Source organism: Mauremys reevesii, linkage group 6, assembly GCF_016161935.1.
Source record: "Mauremys reevesii isolate NIE-2019 linkage group 6, ASM1616193v1, whole genome shotgun sequence".
In the NCBI taxonomy this organism is placed as follows: Eukaryota; Metazoa; Chordata; order Testudines; family Geoemydidae; genus Mauremys; species Mauremys reevesii.
In genome coordinates this window covers 8,762,116-8,784,557 of record NC_052628.1, presented here as the reverse complement: position 1 = coordinate 8,784,557, position 22,442 = coordinate 8,762,116, and positions in this window count along the sequence as shown.

Sequence of the window (22,442 nt, the reverse complement as noted above, 5' to 3'; positions counted from 1 at the left end):
GATGAGTGTCAGCAGGGCTTGAATGGAGTTTTGGTGTTTCTTTTCTTAGGACTAAGGCACTGCTTTCTACCTGTACTGAAAAGTGGCCAGCACACATCTGGTCACTGTAAATGTATCTCTGTGTAAGTTTCTTTCAAAACTTCACTTGGAATGGCTAAGGGAATTGGTAGTAGCACAGTGGGCCTTTCACCTCTAGTCAAGTCCAGCCCTAGCCAATAGCGCTGTAAGTAAGACAGTGAAATCATCTGATTTTCATTGGCCTATGTAAAATGATCTTACTTGCCTCAGGCTGGGTCCCAGTGCCCACATCTCTAAAACTACCTCCAAAATTGATGCTAAGAGGCACAATCTTTGACAATCATAGGAAAGAATCCAAGGATTTCATGCTGAGAAGAGTCACGCTAGTGCAGGACAGAGCCACTCTGGTTGGGCAGTTAAAGGAAGCTTTCATTGCCATACTCTATGCAATGGAGATGTTGAGAGTAAAGAGGGGTACACTTCATCCCCCAGGGCTGTCTGCTCAGCGTCTTTCGGTAACAGAAATTCACACACATTTTAGAGTCAGTATTTTCATCCTCCCTTCCCCTCTCCCCCCACCCTCTGTTTCAATTCTGTTTTCTCATCCGATTTATTATGAGTACCTCCCAAACAACTGTGCTAATTTGGAGAAAGAAGAGCAGCTGTTGAACCTGGAACCATATGTTCAGTTCCAAATGCCGTAAGCTGGCAGAAAAGCTCAGCTAGCCCACCGGAGTGACTGAATTTCTGGGGCTTATTAGTCCCTCAAGGAGGTCTCTAAATACAGAATCAGTGTTGTGCTATCCCCACAGGATCGCCTGCCTTGTTCAAGTTTTCATTCCTCGTTGCCTCTTGCTAATCCGAAGGCTCCACTGTGTTCAGTTTCTTTTACTTTCATTAGTCACTTTGCAAGCTGATCCCCACTATTAGGTCCTGGGCCATTTTTGAGTGGAAAACAAGACAGGATGGATTTTACCACATAAACCGTTGTTAGGGAAGGAGCTTCACTAATGGGCTAATGATGAGGCTTGATAATGTTATGAACTCCACTGTTTATTTAAGCTGTCTAGAGGTTTTGGGCCTATATCCTCAGATGGTATAGATTGCCATTTCTCCATTGAAGTCAATGAACCACTGTGACAATCTAATGTAATCTCCTGCAGAACACAGGCTACAGGATTTCACTCAGTGATCCTTGCAGTGGAAGGAATTATTGTCCCCGACTATGTAAATCAACACTGTTGAGCTTAATAAATTGTGGTTCAAACAGGATGGAAAAAAAAGGGAAAATATTTCATGAACATTCTATCAATTTCCTTATCTTTTTTTTCAAATTTCAAAATTCAAAATTTCAAAATGTGAAACATTTTGCCTGGTTCTGCTTCTAGTTAGTTTATCTTGATATTTTGCTAGTGCATTCTGCTAGTTCTATCTCTGTTAAGAATGTATCTGCCTTAAAGTTGTCCTTTCTTAGCTGCAGACAATTGTTCTCTGTCCTCCCGTCATCTGGAATTGGCAATAATTCCTTTGCTTGGTTACATTGCTCTCTTGAAAGTGTCTAACAGAATGTGATTATGTCTCCCTGGATTTTTCTCATCTGTAGTCTATATGAACTAAATATGCAATGGATACACTTAAGGGTGCATATTGGATGTACCAAACTGCATGAAAAACAAAGGTAAGAACCTAGTGCAACTAGAAATAAAGAATCTTTATAACTGCATACACAACAGATCATCAGATTTTCCAGTCATTCAGGAAAACAATGTTGTGCTTGCAGTTGCAGATTGACCCTGATTTTTGCTCCCTTGCTCATTAACATACGTTTTTCCCCTCTTCTTTGTGCTCCCATTTGCATTATGTAAATAACTTTTTAAGTTATATCTCCTTTTCCCCCTTTATTCAGATGAGCACCAATCACAATACAGTAAAATAAAAATAATGGGGGATAATATTTCAAGTTGACTGATGCTGCAATGGAAATGTTAATTAGATAAACTCCCCCCCCCTTTCCAGATCTCCTTTAACTCCTCAATTTATGTCAATTTACATCTATTTTAGGTATTTGTATGGCCCCCATAATTATGATATTGGAAGGGCTTTACCAGCTTTAATGTGCTTATCCTTGCAACAGTGTTGTGAGGTTGCAAAGTATTGTTGTTATCCCCAGTTTACAGCTGAGGAATATAGGCATGATGACCAGGGTCATATACAGGAATGCTCTGGGGGTATGTCGACACTACAGTTATACACCCATGGCTGGACTGTGCCTGATGACTTAGGCTTGCAGGTCACAGGCTAAGGAACTGTTTAATTGTGGTATAGCTGTTTGAGCTTGGGCTGGAGATGAGAGGGTCCCAGAGCTCTGGCTGCAGCCCAAATCCAAACATCTACATTGCAATTAAACAGCCCCTTAGCCCAATCTCCACAAGCCTGAGTCAGCTTGCATGGGCCAACCCTGGGTGTCTAATTGCAGTGTAAACACACTCTGGTAGAGCAAGGCTTTGAACTCATATGTCTTAGGCCTCAGGTTAGCACACTAACCATTGGACAATCCTTCTTCCTCTCTAGTCAGTAGATGTAGCCCATGAATCCTTGTTTGACAGTTCTGAAACACTTGCTCCCTTACAAGATTCTCAAAGCTAGCTCCTGGCCTGTGTACAACGGTAGTTGAGTAAAAAGGACACCTTCATTCTCTTTATCAGAGGGGTAGCCGTGTTAGTCTGGTTCTGTAGAAGCAGCAAAGAATCCTGTGGCACCTTATAGACTAACAGATGTTTTGCAGCATGAGCTTTCGTGGAAGTATTATGGAAATCTGTGAGATTATTGTAACGTGTTACGTATAGAGACAGTTTTTGTGGCTTTTAATATTGACCTGAACTGTGAGGCATAATTTAACTGTGTAGCCACCTTTCCCTAAGAATAATGGCTGAGGCCTGCAGCCTTCCACACATAGGTACGCCTACTGATTTCAGTGAGGCTACTCACTATCTTTCACATTTCTTCTTGCATCCGACGAAGTGGGCATTCACCCACGAAAGCTCATGCTGCAAAACGTCTGTTAGTCTATAAGGTGCCACAGGATTCTTTGCTGCTTTTACAGAACCAGACTAACACGGCTACCCCTCTGATACTTGACACATTTCTTCTATTATTATCTGAGTTAGCATTTGTTAGTGAATAACTGCTATGTATTTTCCACCAACAGGGAACAAGCAGACATTTTCATCCAGAAGAACTTTAATTTTAGACACAGAGAGCAACAGAAAATGAATAAAAGTGAAGTCTTCATCAGGGAATATATTATTTATTTATTTATTTATTTATATTGCAATAACACCTAGAGGACCAAGCCTCCTTCTGCAAGGCACTGTACAAAATAAAATAAAAAAACCCACAGTCCCTAGCCCAGAGAACCTATGACCTAAGTGTAAGAGAAGTGACAAGCAATCTACAGAGACAGTCAGACAGGGGACCAAAAAAACCCAACCAATTAAACAATACTGGCCACCCTGATAAACAATGGTGACGGAACACCAGCTGCTTAAGCATTACTGAGATTTTGTAGGCGTTATGGCAGAAATATTGTTTGTTCATCTCTTCTGAAAACTCTTCACTGGAATGGAAGCGATAAAGATGGTCTTTGACGACAGCACTGTTCATAGGCATTTAAAAGGGCATTACATAGAAAATAAAGGCATATATAGATAAATACGCAACAACCAGGCATGTCAGGATGTTCCTTTTACATTTACAAACCCAACTCTGCATCCTTTGCATAAAGCAAATCTAGCAGAGACGTCAATGGGACTTTGGAGTGTAGAATGCAGAATTGGCCCTGTGCTTGTAAAGCAGGAAACACAACTTTAAAAAAAAAAGTTTGTCACTGTTATGACTCCATTTGAGTCCCTTTGTACGTTACAGAGACCATTTTGTCATAGCAGCTTGTGTCTATTGGAGAGAGACACTTGAACCAGAACTTGGGATCCAGACCTCAATATTCTCAAACTCTGGAGAAGTTGCAGCCCAGCTGTAGATGTGAACTTCCCAACTCTCTGTAAGTAACAGGCCAACCTGGAACCATGACTCTGGGTTTTGGGGGAATCCAGACTCACCTCTGAACACACATCAGAACTTTCAGGCTCAGGCCCAACTGTACCTTTTTTCTTTTTTCCAGTATTTTTCTTTCTCCTGTCCCATGCCCTGCACTGGCAGATTCCTGAGCATCTAACTTTGATAGATCGGGGTCTACGTTTGCAAAAATGTTAATACAAAGAAAACATGTTCAGAGTCTTTAGAACTCTCCTTTGCCATGGTGCTTACAAAAAAACATAACAACGGCTAGGCAGCTGGTGTTCTGAGACCACTGCTTACCATGCTGACCTCATTGTTTTCATCTGCTCCCCCATCTGTCTTTGTCCAGCTGTTGCCTCTTTTTTTCCATAAAGCTCTTTGGGGCAGAGGCCATCTTTTTGTTGTGTTTTTGTCCAGCACTTAGCACAAAGGAGCGCCAGTCATAGCCTGGTACTTCTGGATGCTACAATCATAATACTTCACAATACATTATTATTAATAGAAATCACTGAATAATTGGACCTTTTGTAAATGGAGAGAAGGCCTCGGAGTGAACCACAGTGTGCCAGATTTGTGTCTGGGGAGGGAGTCCTGTTAAAAAAATAGTGAGATTAAGCACCTAAAAAAAGGTCCGTTTCTTCTTCCAAAAATGTGTTATGTTCTTGGTCTTAATGGGACTTGTGTTTTGGGATTAAACTCAGAAGCTTAAAGCCAGGATGAGTGGAGGTAAATGTGACACAGAGGTGATATGCCCAATCTCTGGGGAGAGAGATAGAAATGATGGTTGTCATTTTCACCTTATCTCCTAAGACAGAAGAAAGGTTTGGCAATTATGGCCTGGTGGGGGTGAGAGAAATGATCATTTAGTAGACAAAAAGAAGAGGGAAGAAGGTACCTCACTGCACTTCCTTCTAATGATATACATTTCAATTAACTGACTTGATAAATTAAGCTATAAAGCAATGCAAACATGCAGAAGAAAAATTCAAATACTTTTTTTTCTCCCTGCTTCCAATTCTTTATAGTACATTACATCGGTTAATGGCAATTTGTATAATTTGTGTAATGACATAAATTGCCATCAACTCTCGCACAGTGAAGTGTTGTAAAAATGACAAATCGGGGGCAAAGCATGAGGGGCCAGATTCTCAGCTGGTGTGAATTCCACTGAAGTCAAAGGACCTTCACCAATTCACCTAAACCACGATTTGGGGGTTTAAACCACGATTTGAGGACTAAACCATGATTTCATTCAATAACTCAGACATAGGTTAGGGGTTTGTTACAGGAGTGGGTGGGTGAGATTCTGTGGCCTGCGTTGTGCAGGAGTTCAGACTAGATGATCATAATGGTCCCTTCTGACCGTAAAGTCTATGAGTCTAATTGACACCAGGTGAGGAACTGGCCCTGAGGGTTGTTTAAAATGAATAAAAAATGATTTGGTGATAAGGCAAAGGTCAGTGTCGGCAGATATGTTTCAGGAAAGTTTACAAGGCACTCATTAGGGAAACCCTTGTTTGAATCCTCTGTCTGCTAGACTGAGAGTAGGAATTTGATCCCTGATCTACCACATGCTAAACAAGCATCCTCACCCCTAGGCTACAGAATATGCAAAAACAGGTAGCTCTCAATCTCTTTTGTTGTAGCTGTTCCAGTTTGTATAAAATATTTTTATAAAATATTGGCCGGGAACCTCGGGCACGGGCCACGTTGGCCTGTGCAGTAATCTGCCACTGACCACACCGGAGCAGCCCCTTCCCTCGATCCTTTCAGTTTCCTGCTAACACACCCCAGTGCAGGATTGCCATTTACAGGAATATTTCTTCCCAGCATGCCCTTCTGTAACTGGCTCTTTAAAAGCAGCAGCGCCCTGCTGCAGCATTAAAGTGGCCATTTTGCAGTGGTCAGTTGCTGGCTCCCTCCCTTCTAGCTGAGAAGTGCCTGTCATGTTTCCCCACTGTTTTCTCTTTGTTACTGTGTAGGAAATGACATCCTCCTGTGCTGAGATTAAAAGACCAAAACACAGAGTCTGGCCCAAAGATAGTTGGGCTCAACACATCTTAAGCAGGAGGAAGGGGAGCAAGATACTGTCTCCAAATGCCAAAAAAATGTAAACTTCAAAGAGGGGAAAGGACATTTTTTAGCATTGTCCAAGGGGGTATAATTATGAGCAATGGGGTGAAAATAAGTAAAGGAAAATGTAGCCTCCAAAAAGAAACCCACATCCTGAAAGTGAGACCTTTTTGAGTGTGGAATATATCCCATGGGATCACCATGATCTGAGTCAGATAAAAATGGACTGACCAAGGCACTGGATAATATGTTGGAGGGAGCTATCTTGTACTAGCACCGAGGGATGGACTTGTAGGAAAGTTATACTACATTGCACCTCAACAGACCCTTCTGTCTGAGGATTTCAAAGACACTTGAGAAGCATTAATGAATTAAGCCTTACAAATCCACCTGATTCAAAGCCCATTGGGATTCTTCACACTGGCTACAGTGCGGTTTGGATCAGGCCAAATGTCTCGGTGAGGTAGGTAGGTAGTATTTTCCACCTTAAAAAGATGGAGAAACAGAGGCCCAAAGGGAGCGGGTGACATGGCCATGGTAACAGAAGTAGTATGTGGCAGAGCCAGAAGAACTCAAAAGTCCCTGTGTTCCAGTCCTAGAGGACAACAGTGCCTCTCCAGAATGGATGATCTGATTGATCTTTTCCATATCTAGCATCTATAATTGTACATTTAAAAAATATCATCCTTTTGTTGATTGCCATGAAATGGACAGGGACCAGACTAAATTCAGCTATAGGAAAAAACAAAACCTGTTTGATTCCAACCATAAATCCCCCAAGTAAAGAGATGACCTGTGTGGTGGAGGTTCTGCCTTCGGAAGGTCTCCCCTGAGTAAGTCAGCCAAGGAGGTGCTTATAAAGATTTGTTTTTAACCACTGCAACAGCCACTTGCAAGGCAGCTGCACGAGGTTCAAAAAGAGTGCACATATGGGATGGCAACATAGAATTTATTTGTGCTAGTACCTCAGAGCTGATCCAGTTTCTTCCCTTACAACAGATAATTAGAGAAAACTGTCAAGTCTGCAGATTAATCCCACGTACATCTACCTGGTGTCTGCTTTGAAAACTCTTGGATCTAGAAAGACAATCTTTTGTAATTAGCCAAGGCTGCTATAATCCATAAACACATCTGATCACATTGATTTTCAGTCAGTCAGGCTCTATCTGTCAGCGGCAATCCTAGAGATCATAGAACAGGTCTTACAAGTACACAACTTAGCCCTCTAAGGTCATTTAAAGTCTCCTTTGGCTTTTACACAGAAAACCATTTTCAGGCACTAACAGCCAAGGGTCCCAATTAAAATAAAAAGCTACCCAAAAGAATGGCAATGCTGGAGATGGGTTAAGAACGGTCTTTCTGAGTCAGACTAGTGCTCCCTCTAGTCCAGTATCCTGTCTTCCGACAGTGGCCAGTGCTAGATGCGTCAGAGGGAATGAACAGAACAGAGAAATTTACTGAGTGATCCATCCCATCATCCAGTCCCAACTTCTAGCAGTCAGAGGCTTAGTGACACCCAGAGCATGACCATCTTGGCTAATAGCTATTGATGGCTCTATCCTCAGGGATAGGTCCACAAGGAGTCACAGAGGGATGTTAGAATTTTCCTACCAGAAGAGGGCAATTGTCCATCCAATCTGGTATTCTGCCTCCAGCTGTGGGTATATTAGGCATTCCGTGGGATAGTCAAAATCCCAATAAATGAAGTTAATATATCATATAATGCCCTATGGGGAACAATATATTTTTTGAGCCCAGATTGTCTCCAGCTAATATTATTTGGGGCAAATTGGCCATGCTTTGAAAATGTTTCACTTCACTGATTCTTTTGAGCTATATGATTACCCATGGAAGCCAGGCTCTTTTCATTATTATACTGCAGTACCACTGCTCAGTTTCCTCGTTAACAGGAAGTATTTGCTTTGGTAGAATTCCTCCACTTAAATTCTCTCTAGACATTCTGATCTTTTGCTTCGATGCACCCATCCACTACTGCTGAGTGAGTGAAGAGGAGCCTGGCATCTAAGCCCCATGTGATGGGCCCAGAAGGCATGGTTTCCCCCATTCCCAGCTCCTCCATTTTCTCTCTCTGATTTGGAAGGGTATGGAGCTGGAGTAGGAGGAAACTGGTAGGCTCAAGCATTAGTCTTTACATGGAAGCCTCTTGTCTCTTACAGATGCTCAAAGTGCCACATGGCCTCCAGAGGTTCTGCTGATTTAGAGTGTGGAACCTTAGTCTCTCCCACTAAGGGTACTTCTACACTGCAGCTGGATATGTGCTTTCCAGCATGAGCGGATGGCCACCTGCTAGCAATGAAGTTGTATATTTTACATAATGTGGAGCACTGCTCAGCCTATAAGGGAGACAGTGTGCCCAGAGCCCTATGGCAGAGCTCTCGCACAGAGTCAATGGTATACGTTGATTCAGATCGAGGCATGTCATAATACTGCCCATTGCTCAAGTGCAGCCAAAGTATCTGCAGTGAAATGTGACAAATGTTTAAAGACACCATAGCAAAACCGAACAGTGTTTAGGACAGAAGGTATGGTGGTAAGTGAAATGGTGCATGGTGAAGATGTAAGTAGGTCGGATGCAGGTAGTTAAATTAGAATTTGGATGAGTCGCTGGGGATAATATCCTAATTCTAGCTAAAATTGCCACAGGATTATTAATGATCACATGTAGCTTTCCATCTCTTCTAGGACACTCCGAGGCAACTCAGCACCACAGAGAAATTAAATGTTTCTGGTCAGTTCAACAAACCAAAATATCTCAGTTCAGCTTGTATTGATTTTCCGTACAGAAAAAAAAAAGGAGAAATTAAAATTTTCTCATGGAAAATTTCAATTCTGGAGAAACTGCATTTTTTTGTTGAAAATTCCTTTCAATGGTAACTTCCCAACTAGCTCTGCTCTTGAGAAATATTTTATAGTTATAAAAATCCCCAAACATTTTGATTGATGAACTGAGAGCCAGGGACATCTGAGGTATCCCAAAATAAGTTCTCAAGACAATGGGAAAATCATATGAGTTCCTCATGGGGACAGGATGATAGAACAAACAACAAATTACAGATGTTAGTCGTGTTGCTTAACACACTGTTGGAACGTGCTGAGATACTTCATGAGTGTGGACCAACTTCTGTTGGTGAAAGTGACAAGTTTTCCCAGTAACACAGAGTTCTTCTGGTCTGGGAAAGGTACTCAGAATACCATAGTAAATACATAGTGGAACAGTTCACGCATGTTGCAAGAAACCATACAAGGTGAAGCGGGCAGGTATCATTATCCTTATTCCAGGTTGATTGGCCATTTTAAGAGGAAACGGGACTTGGCCCTACCTGTGACAAGATCAGCTCACCTCCTCAGTGGATAACGATGAATGGGTCCTGTGATTAACTCAGGCCAGTCCTGGGAAGATAAAGGAGGAAGGCACAGACTCGAGGAATAGTCCCTGGGGAGGGAGCTTGACAGGGAGCCTACCTTCAGCTAGCAGGAACTAGGAGTGCCAGGCAGGACAGAAGCTGAAGCTGGGCTGAGGAAGCAGCTTCAGCTTCAGGTGAGTGCTGCAAGGAGCAAGACTGGCTCTGGCGTGGAGAAAAGGAATGGAACCTCGCTCTGGGAAGGAAGGCTGGGGGCCTTGCAAGGAGAGTGGAGAGCGTTTGAACTCTGAAGGGAAGATAGACCTTTCAGAAAGAGGGGCTGTGCTCAACTTTGAATTGGGGCAAAGACTCTCTTCTTTCAGTTCTGTGTTGAAAGACTGTGCAAGTTTTGATAAATTGGACCCTAGAAGGGGAATGATTTGAATATTTGGACTGTGTGGATTTGTTAAGGGGCCTTCAGCAGAAAGGGCCTTCAGCAGACAAGGGGCTGCAGAGCCACCCCTGGACACCAGGGGGGTCCATGGGAGGTATCTGACCCTATTTACAGTCCCCATTATACTGATGGGAAAATCAAATCACTTCCGAGTTCCCCATGGAGAAAGGATGACAGAACAAAAACACATCACAGAGGGTAGTTGTATCGCTTAATGCACTATTGAATGGTGCTCAAATACTACGTTAATGAGTGGGGCTTAACAACTTATGTGGCATAGAATATAATAGAAGCACAGAGACGGAACAAACCATAGAACTACCATGATGTTTGCAGCAGACCATCACCCTGTTTGTTCTGCTTATATGCTATATCCCATCGCACCCAAGCTGGGTCTGTCTTCTCTGTTTAGATTGTATGCTCTTTGGACACTAAACGTCTCTGACTATATGTCTGTATATTATCCAGGACAATGTCCCCTATACTCGGTTGCCCATTAATAATACAAATGTGAAATCATTACAATAAATATGTAATCCAGTTACAGTGGCTAAGGGGATGATTTGGTTCACTGTGGGAAATCTCCCCGTATATTGTATGGCCCTAAATGTTCTCACTTTGTTGCCCACTGATAATGAGAATCATAGAATACCAGGGTTGGAAGGGACCTCAGAAGGTATCTAGTCGAGTAGTTCTCAAACTTTTGTACTGGTGACCCCTTTCACACAGCAAGCCGCTGAGTGCGACCCCCCACCCCTTATAAATTAAAACACTTTTTTATATATTTAACACCATTATAAATGCTAGAGGCAAAGTGGGGTTTTGGGTGGAGGCTGACAGCTTGTGACCCCCCATGTAATAACCTTGTGACCCCCTGAGGGGTCCCAACCCCCAGTTTGAGAACCCCTTGCTCAAAGCAGGGCCAATCACCAGACAGATTTTTGCCCCAGATCCCTAAATGGCCCCCTCAAGGATTGAACTCAAAACCCTGGGTTTAGCAGGCCACTGCTCAAACCACTGAGCTATCCCTCCCACACAAAAAACAGCCAAGAAAGAGCCTGGAAACATGAAGGTAGGGCAGGAAACACACCCTCAGTAAGGGTTTGTCTGGGATTTGAACCCAGGACCTTTTATGCCTCTTATAAGAATCATACTCCTAGACCCAACAAACCACCTGCCTGTCAAAGAGAAAAATGAGCATTTGTTTAAAAGGGAGTGGGGAAACTAAAAGCCAGAAAGAAAAGAATGGAAGTACGCTGAGTACCAGGTATAGAGAAGTCAGTGTTTTTTCAAGCGAAATCACACATTAGTATAGTGTCCTTCAGCTCCAAAGGGCTAGATATTTCACATGTGGTGCTTGAAGTGCAGTAACACTTAGGAGTCCTAATCATGAAGTAGGACCCTGTTGTGTTAGGTGCTGTGTTTAAGAAGGGCTCCTTTATCTACTAGTAGAGGTAGGTCCCCTATTGTCTCTGTGGACAAGGCAGTGTCAATTACTCACACACCCTTTCCCAACATGTACACAGTTGTCAGAGAATCACAGAAGATAAGGGTTGGAGGAGACCTCAGGAGATCACCTAGTCCAACCCTCGAGGGTTGTCCAAAATTTGGAATGCTTTTGGGGAAAGCTGAATTTCAGTGAAGACAGGAAGTGATGCTGAAAGGTGTATCTTTTGCTCTCATTTATTACTGAATGCAGAAAGGCTTTGGGAGAGAGAACTGTGGAATAAAAATCACTCCCAAAGAAAGAGATGGATGGAGTAACCCAAATGGTAAGAAGCTTCCAGTAAAAACATGGTATGTATTTGGAAAACGACAGCCCGGAGTGTGGGTACAGGGAACCAAAAGAATTTCCAGTGGGGCTAGAAGCAGGTCAGGTCCCATCAACACCTCGTGTACACGATGCAAGATTTGCTCAGATCTCAGAAATTCCACTGTAGATGTGGGATGTGCTGGTCCTGTGCCTTGCCTCTTGGGTTCTCTAGCTCTCTCCTGACTTCCTACCACCAGCTATGCTATATACACACCCACCCTACTCTTAGATAGGGGAAAGGTGTTTCCTCAGGCTTATCTTCCTGAACAGATTCCCTGCATGGCTGTGGGGAACTGCCACTGCCTTCTCCTTCAGCCCATCTCCTGTCCATGAATGGATGCCAGATCATTTGGGGAGCCCTCTACATCGCCTGGGGAGAAGTAGGGACCAGTGCTGAAGAAATGGCTGAGCCCCATCAGGGAACGATACTAGTAAAGTATCCCTGCCACATAGTCAGGATCTGATATGCCCCTTAGTGTTTGGCAGGAAGGGTCCCTTATAGGAACTCTGATTATTCCAGTGCAGGAAATAATAGCCACGGCATACATGCATCTGTGAATACAGATAACACAGAAACGATCACATAGTGAGACAGCTCCTAATAATGTGTTTGCTTAGGGACATATATGGTAGATCCATGTAGCTTACCCAAGGCTTATAATGAGCATAAAAAACTGAGTTACATATGACAGCAGAGCCCTGAGTGTTTAACTTCAGCATGAAAGTAATTATATTAAAGAAAGCATTAAGTACATGTTTGAACCAGGCTTGTGAAGGACTCGGGGTGAGTTTGCCTTTGGAAAAGGTTGCTTGCTTCATTAAAATCTGAATTCTGGCTTTGCCCTTGATTTGTTCCTTCTACAGTTTCTTTCTCTCTCTCTCTCTCCCCCCCACCCCACTCCTTTAATGACACTGTCTACTTTGAGCTATGTAAAATGTTAACAACAAAACCAGAAGCTACAGGAAACACACCAAGAGATGTAAAAATGCAGGTAGGGTTTGCTGACGAAGCATGACTCTGGGCCCAGTTTTGCATAAACTTGGGAAATCTTGGCTTCTTGTTTGGAATTTTATTTTGTTTTATTTTATTTACCATTGTCATAACTATAAAGGGAAGGGTCACAACCTTTATGTATGCAGTAACAGAAAATCTCTCCTGGCCAGAGGTACAGAATCACTTACCTGTAGGGAGTTAATCAGTTCAATTAACCTAGTTAGCACCTGACCAGAAGGCCCAATAAGGAAAGGAGATACTTTCAAATCTGGGGCGGGGGGGTTGTGCTCTCTTTGTTCCCTCTCAGGATAGAGAGAGAGACCAAGAAGGTAAACCAGCTCCTAAAAAGATACCTGGAATGATACATCTAAAATTACAGAAATTTTAAGTAAAGGCAAGGAAATGCATTAGATTATCTTTTGCTTCAGCTTGTGAATTTTCCCCATGCTAAGAGGTAGTTTTATTCCTGTTTTTTTGTAACTGTGAAGTTGAGTCCAGAGGGGAATCCTCTGTGTTTTAAATCTTTTATTATCCTGTAAAGTTACCTTCCATCCTGATTTTGCAGGTGTGATTCTTTTACTTTTTTCTTTATAATAAAGTTATTCTTTTAAGAACCTGATTGATTTTTAGCGTCCTAAAAACCCAAGGATTTGGTCTGTGCTCACGTTGTTAACCTATTGGTTAGTATATTATTTTCAAGCTTCCCCAGGAAAGGGGGTGAAGGGGCTTGGAGGGATATTTTGGGGAAATAGGAACTCCAAGTGGTCCTTTTCCTGAATCTTTGTCTAAATCACTTGGTGGTGGCAGCAATACCATCCAAGGACAAAGAAAGGATTTGTGCCTTGGGGAAGATTTTAACCTAAGCTGGTACTTATAAGCTTAGGGGGTCTTTCATGCGGGTCCCCACATCTGTACCCCAGAGCTCAGAGTGGGGAGAAGGGGACCTGTCTGTCATAAACAGATAGTAAAGGGTTAACAAGCTCAGTAACCTGACGGACACCTGACCAAAGGACCAATCATGGGACAAGATAATTTCAAATCTCTGTGGAGGGAAGTCTTTGTCTGTGTCCTTTGTTTGGGTTGCCGTTCTCTTTTTGGATCTAAGAGAGGCCAGACATATCTTCAAGCTCTCCAAGTTTTCCTGAAGTATTTTCTTCTATTCAGTATAGTGAGTATTAGAAAGGCGGTTTAGTCTTATAATTAATTTCTACATTTGCAATTGTGTGTTTGCTGAAGAAATATCTTTATTTCTGTTTGCTGTTACTTTGATTATTCTGAGATAGGAGTGTGGGGGAGCCTCTCCAGGTTTATAGCTAGACTCTGTATATTTTCCATCTTGGTGTTATAGCGATAGTGTACTTTCTTTCTTTCTTTTAATAAAATCCTTTTCTTTTTAGAGCTTGATCGATTTCTTCCCTTGTTTGGATTTTCAGGGGAAAGGGAGGGGGGAAAAGTGAATCCCTTTTTGTCTGATTCAATAAGTTTGAATCAAAGTATCTTTCCTAAGGACTAGGAGAGGGGAGGGGTGAAGGAGGTGGGGGGAAATAGGTTATTTCCCTTTGTGTTGAGATTCAAGGAGTTTGGATCTGTGTTCCCCAGGGAAAGTTTGGGGGAACAGGGAGTGTGCCAGACACTAACAAACTGGCTGGTGGCAGTGTACCAGATCTAAACTAGGATTTTAGTTTAGAGGAGTCCATGCAGGTCCCCATCTTGTGGACGCTAAAGTTCAAAGTGGGGAACAAACCTATGACACTGTCAAAGTAACAGTTGTAGGCTCCCTGAGAACAATGCCAATCCCAGCAGACTAGCAATTGGCACCTAGACAACTTCAGGATGAAAGGGGACAAGGGAGAAGGGGACCTGCCAAAGTAACAGTTGTATGCTACCTATGCATCTCTCTGATTCTAGGACAGCTTGGCTAGCCTAAGCCACAAATTAGAGTGTTCTCAAAGTTGCACCAGCACAATGGTCCCAAGAGCCCTTGGTATCACTGGAGTGTGAGGGCACTGTGTTGACTGTAGAAAAGTGGTCAAGATAGGGTTAAGTGGGTTATCTCGGGTACTTTGGGATGGAGCCATGCTCCACCCCTTCCTTATTTCTTGTTTTAATCAGTGGGAGGCTTCCCTCCCCTCCCCCACACTCTTTTGTGATTTAGTTAAATAAAGCAGCAAGTTCCCAGCCTGCAGTCCAGTGGGCAGAATTATTTTTGCTACACAGAGCAGTCCCTTTTAAAAAATCACCACCCCCTTTCTTCCAGCCACATCACTGCACCGGATTGGAATAGAGGAAAGAGAAGGTGTATAGAGCTGGCTACCCAGGTCTGTGCCATACGGGGACATCTATATGCCAGGAGACCAAGTGATTTATAGCAGTCTTATAAGGAGCCAGAATCAGACCCAGTGCTTACCGAGAACTTTCAGAGTGATGCCCCTTTGCAAAATCCAGCCCTATATGTACATTAATAGTTGGCATCTGTAAATCATACATGGTAGATCTAGATGCTATAACAATAAGCTTTTAATATATGGACAAATATTGCTTTTTAATGACTTTCAACGAGACAATGCTTTTTATGCTGAGTTTAAAATTGCATTAAAGTCTGTGCCTTGTATCAAAATATTGTCATATTGTCTCTGCAGCCTTTTTTTTTTCTTCAGAATTGCAAACACTACTTGTGTGAAGAGTCTCATGGAAGATGATAGATCAATAGCTCTGCAGCCCTAGGACCAAAGTACCCCAAACCAATGCTAATTGAGATCCAAGCTTACATGATGCAGATCAGAGAGGAGTTGAGAAATCCATCAAAACTGATGAAAATGAAATACATATCCCAAAGGACCTTGATGTTCCTGCTGTCTGGATTGCAGTGCAGCATAATGAATGTAGGAGCTTCACTGTCCATTGTTAATTGCAAGGAAGAGGTTTTTTGGAATGCAGTTTATGTACAGATATAGACAGTGTGTGATAAATCATTTGGAATACATTTTTCATCTGCATGGATTAATGCAACTTTGACAGCAAAACTAACTCCAAAGTACTGAGCACTTACTGGGTTTGAGTCTCTTTCACTTACCCCAAAGCAAAACTTGAGTAATTCCAACGACATCCAGAAAGTTTTACTAGTGTAAAACCCGCATAAAGGAGTGGAGAATTCAGCTCTGTTACTTAAATCACAGCATTCTGGAGCTGATGAAAGAAGTAAGCAATAGGAACATTTGCCAGAGTAGACCCATGTGAATGAACAGTGAGGTTGGAAGCTGAGGCCTTCAGAGGTAGAAAAATGATCCTGCGACCACTTCTAATAGATAGATTTGGGGCCTGAGGCAAAGCCTGTTCAGGTCAATAGAAAGACTCCCATTTAGTGCAGTAAGCTTTGGATTGGGTCTTTCATCTTAGTTCAAGAACTACAGGCTCGTGCGTGGGTTGCACAAGCTTTTTATGATGGGTATGGTCATAGCAGAAATTGAAAGCTGCTTTGGGACAGCTCCATGGACTCCCCATTGACCCTAACCCTGCCCTTACCCCTCCAAAAAGGTTCCTTCTCCCACAGTGTGACCTTGTAGAGTTGCAGGAGTTAAAGGGAGCACAGTTTGGGAACATCCATTGTTCTAATCACAGCTGCTCCAAAACCATATTGTCAGTGAAATGGAAAAGAAATTAGCAGCTCATTTTGTGCGACGTGAACTTTCTCTCGCTCTCCTGCTTGATGAGAACACACTCTCTTTGATAAATCAGCCATCATACCTTATTGCCATGCAGAGACTGCAAGTAAAAAATGTCAACAACATTTTTCCCCCTGAATCTTCTGGAAGCAATCAAGTTTCACTGCCGCAAAGGTAATGCTTAATTTTCCATCTTTGTTAACGTTCTATATGCCAAAAAAGCTGAGGACATATCTTTTAAAGCTACAAAAATTGATTGGACTTGCAACAGATGAGACGTCGGCAATGAATGAGATAAAGAGCAGATTCGGCACATTATTGCAAGAGAAGTTCCCATCGGTGCGTCCCATTCACCGCCTTGCGCACAGACTTCAATTAGCAGTTAAGGATGTGTTGAAATATGTTGCAGGAATTAGTCATTTCAAAGTCCTGGTAGGGGAGTTAAACTACACAGTATTTGCAGTCAGCCAGAAAAAAAAAAAAAAGAAAAGGAAAGAAAGAAAGAGAGAAGAAAGAACTCAGGAAGAACTAGCTGAATGGGCATATGTGGCATCATTGGAGCGTCTAAAGAGCAGCCCGGTAGTCAAGATGTGCTGAGTAGCCTGCAGTTCCAAGACAGTAAAGGCTCTTTTAAGGTCATAGAAATCACTACCTAAACACGCAGCTGCTTCAATAGACACTAGGGTGAGGGAAAAGCATTCACTGAACTAAACAGTGAGTAGAAAGGCCATCTTCTTAGGTCAAAATAAACATGTTGCGAAAGGTTTTGACTTTCGTGAGTGGTGCCTTAAAATAGCCCTGCTATTCTTGTCAGCAGCTTTGTAGAATATTACTTTGCTATTGGCCTAATAACTGAGTATTTAAAGAATCCTGCCGATGATCAAGGGAAATTATCCACGTGGAAAAATCCTATGGAATTTCACGGTGAATGGTAACTTTACTTTCAGTTGTTGGAACTATCCTATAGAATTTGATAAAGAATTATAGCCAGGCTATAGCATTGTATTTGATGGACCTAGAGAAAGGATCTCATTCTCTATTCAATTTTATGGGCCTGAATTCTTATTGACACTACATTCTGGCAATATAAAGGCTCCTTGAAGTAGGAGTAAATACCTACTCCTGCTATAAAAAAGAATCAGGTCCTGTATGTTTTTAGAGTATTTTTTTATGGCGCATGATTGGTTGCATCCTTATTAAATCCTGTTTGACTTTCCCATAAAAAATGTCCTCTACATTATAGAGCAACTTTGTTGCCCAAGGTGACCATGGCAGAGTTTGTAAAAATTGGCACATCTCTGAACACAGCCAGCTGACACAAGGATGAGAAAAATATGCAGAGAGAATAAAAAAGTCATTATTTTTTAATGGAGAAGTCCTATAGAATTTATTAGAGCATGATAAATTTTGTATAGAATCCTTAAAATACTCTATATAATTGTATTGCAGGGCAGGGCCACCCAGAGGATTCAGGGGACCTGGGGTCTATGGCGGCGGGGGCCCCCGCTGCCGAATTGTCACCAAAGACCCCCCCCAGGACCCGCCACCGAAGTGCCGCAAGGACCCCCCGCCGCGGGTCTTCGGGGCGCTTCAGCTTCAGGGTCCCGGAGCAGAAGGACCCCCCGCCGCGGGTCTTCGGGGCGCTTCAGCTTCAGGGTCCCGGAGCAGAAGGACCCCCCGCCGCCGAATTGCCGACGACGACCCGGAGGGGAAGAAGCTCCGGGGGCCCGGGCCCCGCGAAAGTTTTCCGGGGCCCCCGGAGCAAGTGAAGGACCCTGCTCCAAGGCCCCCGAAAAACTCTCGTGGGGGCCCCTGCGGGGCCTGGGGCAAATTTCCCCTCTTGCCCCCCCTCTGGGCGGCCCCATTGCAGGGATATGTCTGTATTAAATGCTGAAGGAATTCAGAGTACTTTCTACAGAATCCCACATAATAATGTATAGAGAACGCTATTGGCTTTATCTCTATTATATTCCATCGGACTTCTGACGAAAGTTAGAAAAATACTTTGTCTCTCTGGGCTCGATTCTCCTCTCACACAATCCAGGGTAAATCAGGAGGAGTCCCCTTGGAATCAATGCAGTTACACCAGTCTCCAGCTATTGTAAGCTAGAGAATAATCAGTCCATGCCTTCTCACATGTTATTTCAAGTGCTTAAAGGATTCATGGTGGGAGACTTGTTCTTCACTGTTGTGAAGGCTTTTTAGCCACAAATATGAATGAACTCCTCTCACTCAAGCAGGCTGCCCATTGAACACCCGCAAATGGTAGCATGAGTTTGAACCCTTGACGGTTCATTAAACCAGTTTGACCGAAAGCCAAATTGTTCAATCCTGGCTTACAGAAGGGAACAGGGACTTTGTGCCACTTGGAAAACAAATGAATCTCAACACTGCTTCTGTAAAGATCAGTGGTGACTTAAAAATAGCCTCTGGTTAATATTATAAATCTTTCTAAAAGAGTTTAGTGCATATTCTTCATGCCAGCCTTGGATCAATCTCACAGAGTGAGACTGTTTCAAATGATACTAAAACAAAATACCTTATGCTGTAAAAAGTGGAAATTACTAGCTAGCTAACCATACCTTACTTTCCCCACCAATGTAATAATCAACAAAACAGCTGAGGCAAGGCCAATCAACATTGGCTGGACTCAGCTGAGATGGCCTCCCAGAGTTTGTGTGGACTGATTCCAGTACTGCCCAAGCCATGAAGTCAGGTATACTCCTTTTTTTAAAAAGGGCAACAGGAAATCGTGCCAATCACAGATACTGCAATGTGCTGGACTGGCCCTTTGCAAACAGTATTCTTGTGCAGAACAGGGACTGAATTGTCACTCATAGAGTCCCTGACACCTTGATTTAGAGGGAGAAGTAAGCTGTGCTAGTCCTCTTCTTGAGCCAGTTTGTTTCCCCCTCTGTGTTGTGACTGGCCAGTGTATTGGGGTCAGGGAAGGCTATAGCCAGGGCACCATCCGCTTCCCAACCACCTGATCAGAAAGGGAAGTAGTAGTTCTTTCCCGACTCACTCCCCATGCATGCACCAGTGATACCAGAACATTAGGCAGTTCACGACTAAGTCTAATGAGAAAGGTAACCTAATCTAAATCTCCCATGCTGCAGAGTAAGCCCATTATTTCTTTTCCTTGCTTCACTGGATATAGAGAACAATTGATCACCGTCCTGTTTATAACAGGCCTTCACGTATTTGAAGATGACTATCAGGTCCCCCTCAGTTTTCTCTTCTCAAAACTAGGCATGCCCAGTTTTTTTTTTTTTAAATCTTTCCTCAAAGGTCAGGTTTTCTAAACCTTTTAACATTTTTGTTGCTTTCTCTCGGCTCATCTTTCCTACCTAAGTACAAAAGAATAAGAATGGCCAAACTGGGTCAGACTAAAGGTCCATCCAGCCCAGTATCCTGTCTACTGACAGTGGCCAGTGCCAGGTGTCCCAGAGTGAGTAAACCTAACAGGTAATGATCAAGTGATCTCTCTCCTGCCGTCCATCACCACCCTCTGACAAACAGAGGCTAGGGACACCATTCCTTACCCATCCTGGCTAATAGCCATTAATGGACTTAACCGCCATGAATTTATCTAGTTCTCTTTTAAACCCTGTTATAGTCCTAGCCTTCACTACCTCCTCAGGCAAGGAGTTCCACAGGTTGGCTGTGCGCTGTGTGAAGAACTTCCTTTTATTTGTTTTAACCCTGCTGCCCATTAATTTCATTTGGTGGCCCCTAGTTCTTATATTATGGGAACAAGTAAATAACTTTTCATTATTCACTTTCTCCACACCACTCATGATTTTATATACCTCTATCATATCCCCCCTTAGTCTCCTTTTCCGAGCTGAAAAGTCCTAGCCTCTTTAATCTCTCCTCATATGGGACCCGTTCCAAACCTCTAATCATTTTTAGTTGCCCTTCTCTGAACCTTTGCCAGTATATCTTTTTTTGAGATGAGCAGACCACATCTGTACGCAGTATTCAAGTTGTGGGCATACCATGGATTTATATAAGGGAATAAGATATTCTCTGTCTTATTCTCTATCCATTTTTTGAATGATTCCTAACATCCTGTTTGCTTTTTTGACTACCGCTGCACACTGCATGGACGTATTCAGACAACTATCCACGATGTTTCCAAGATCTCTTTCCTGATTAGTTGTAGCTAAATAGTTGGGGTTATTTTTTCCAATGTGCATTACTTTACATTTATCCCCAATAAATTTCAGTTGCCATTTTGTTGCCCAATCACTTAGTTTTGTGAGATCTTTTTGAAGTTCTTCACAGTCTGCTTTGGTCTTAACTACCTTGAGTAGTTTAGTATCATCTGCAAACTTTGCCACCTCACTTTTTACCCCTTTCTCCAGATCTTTTATGAACAAGTTGAATAGGATTGGTCCTAGGACCCTTGGGGCACACCACTAGTTACCCCTCTCCATTTTGAAAATTTACCATTTATTCCTACCCTTTGTTCCTTGTCTTTTAACCAGTTCTCAATCCATGAAAGGATCTTCCCTCTTATCCCATGACAACTTAATTTACGTAAGAGCCTTTGGTGAGGGACCATGTCAAAGTCCTTCTGGAAATCTAAGTACACTATGTCCACTGGATCCCCCTTGTCCACATGTTTGTCAACCCCTTCAAAGAACTCTAATAGATTAGTAAGACATGATTTGTAAACCATGTTAACTTTTGCCCAACAATTTATATTTTTCTATGTGTCTGACAATTTTATTCTTTACTATTGTTTCAACTAATTTGCCCAGTACTGATGTTAGACTTAGCAGTCTGTAATTGCCAGGATCAACTCTAGAGTCCTTTTTAAATATTGGCGTTACATTAGCTATCTTCCAGTAATTGGGTACAGAAGCTGATTTAAAGGATAGGTTACAACCCATAGTTAACAGTTCCGCAATTTCACATTTGAGTACTTTCAGAACTCTTGGGTGAATGTCATCTGGTGCCAGTGACTTGTTACTGTTAAGTTTATCAATTAATTCCAAAACCTCCTCTAGTGACACTTCAAGCTGTGACAATTCCTCAGATTTGCCACCTACAAAAGACAGCTCAGGTTTGGGAATCTCCCTAAGATCCTCAGCCGTGAAGACTGAAGCAAAGAATCCATTTAGTTTCTCTGCAATGACTTTATCGTCTTTAAGTGCTCCTTTTGTATCTCGATGGTCCACGGGCCCCACTGGTTCTTTAGCAGACTTCCTGCTTCTGATGTATTGAAAAACCATTCTGTTATTACCTTTTGAGTTTTTGGTTAGCTGTTCTTCAAACTCCTTTTTGGCTTTTCTTGTTACATTTTTTCACTTAATTTGGCAGTGTTTATGCTCCTTTCTATTTACCTCACTAGGATTTGACATTCACTTTTTAAAAGATGCCTTTTTATCTCTCGCTGCTTCTTTTACATGGTTGTTAAGCCATGGTGGATCTTTTTTAGTTCTTTTACTGTGTTTTTTAATTTGGGGTATATATTTAAGTTGGGCCTCTATTCTGGTGTCTTTGAAAAGCTGCAGCTTGCAGGGATTTCACTCTAGTTACTATACCTTTTAATTTCTGTTTAACTAATCTCCTCATTAGTATATAGTTCCCCTTTCTGAAATTAAATGCCACAGTGTTGGGCTGCTGAGGTGTTCTTCCCAACACAGGAGTGTTAAATGTTATTATATTATGGTCACTATTTCCAAGTGGGCCTGTTATAGTTACCTCTTGGACCAGATCCACTCAGGACTAAATCGAGAATTGCCTCTCCCTTTGTGGGTTCCTGTGGCAGATGCTCCATGAAGCAGTCATTTAAAGTATCGTGAAATTTTGTCTCTGCATTTTGTCCTGAGGTGACATGTACCCAGTCAATATGGGGATAATTCAAATCCCCCACTATTATTGAAATGTGCTGCCCAGAATTGGACACATTACTCCAGTGGAGGCCTTACCATTGCAAGTAGAGAAGGACAGTTACTTCTTGTGCCTTCCATACAACACT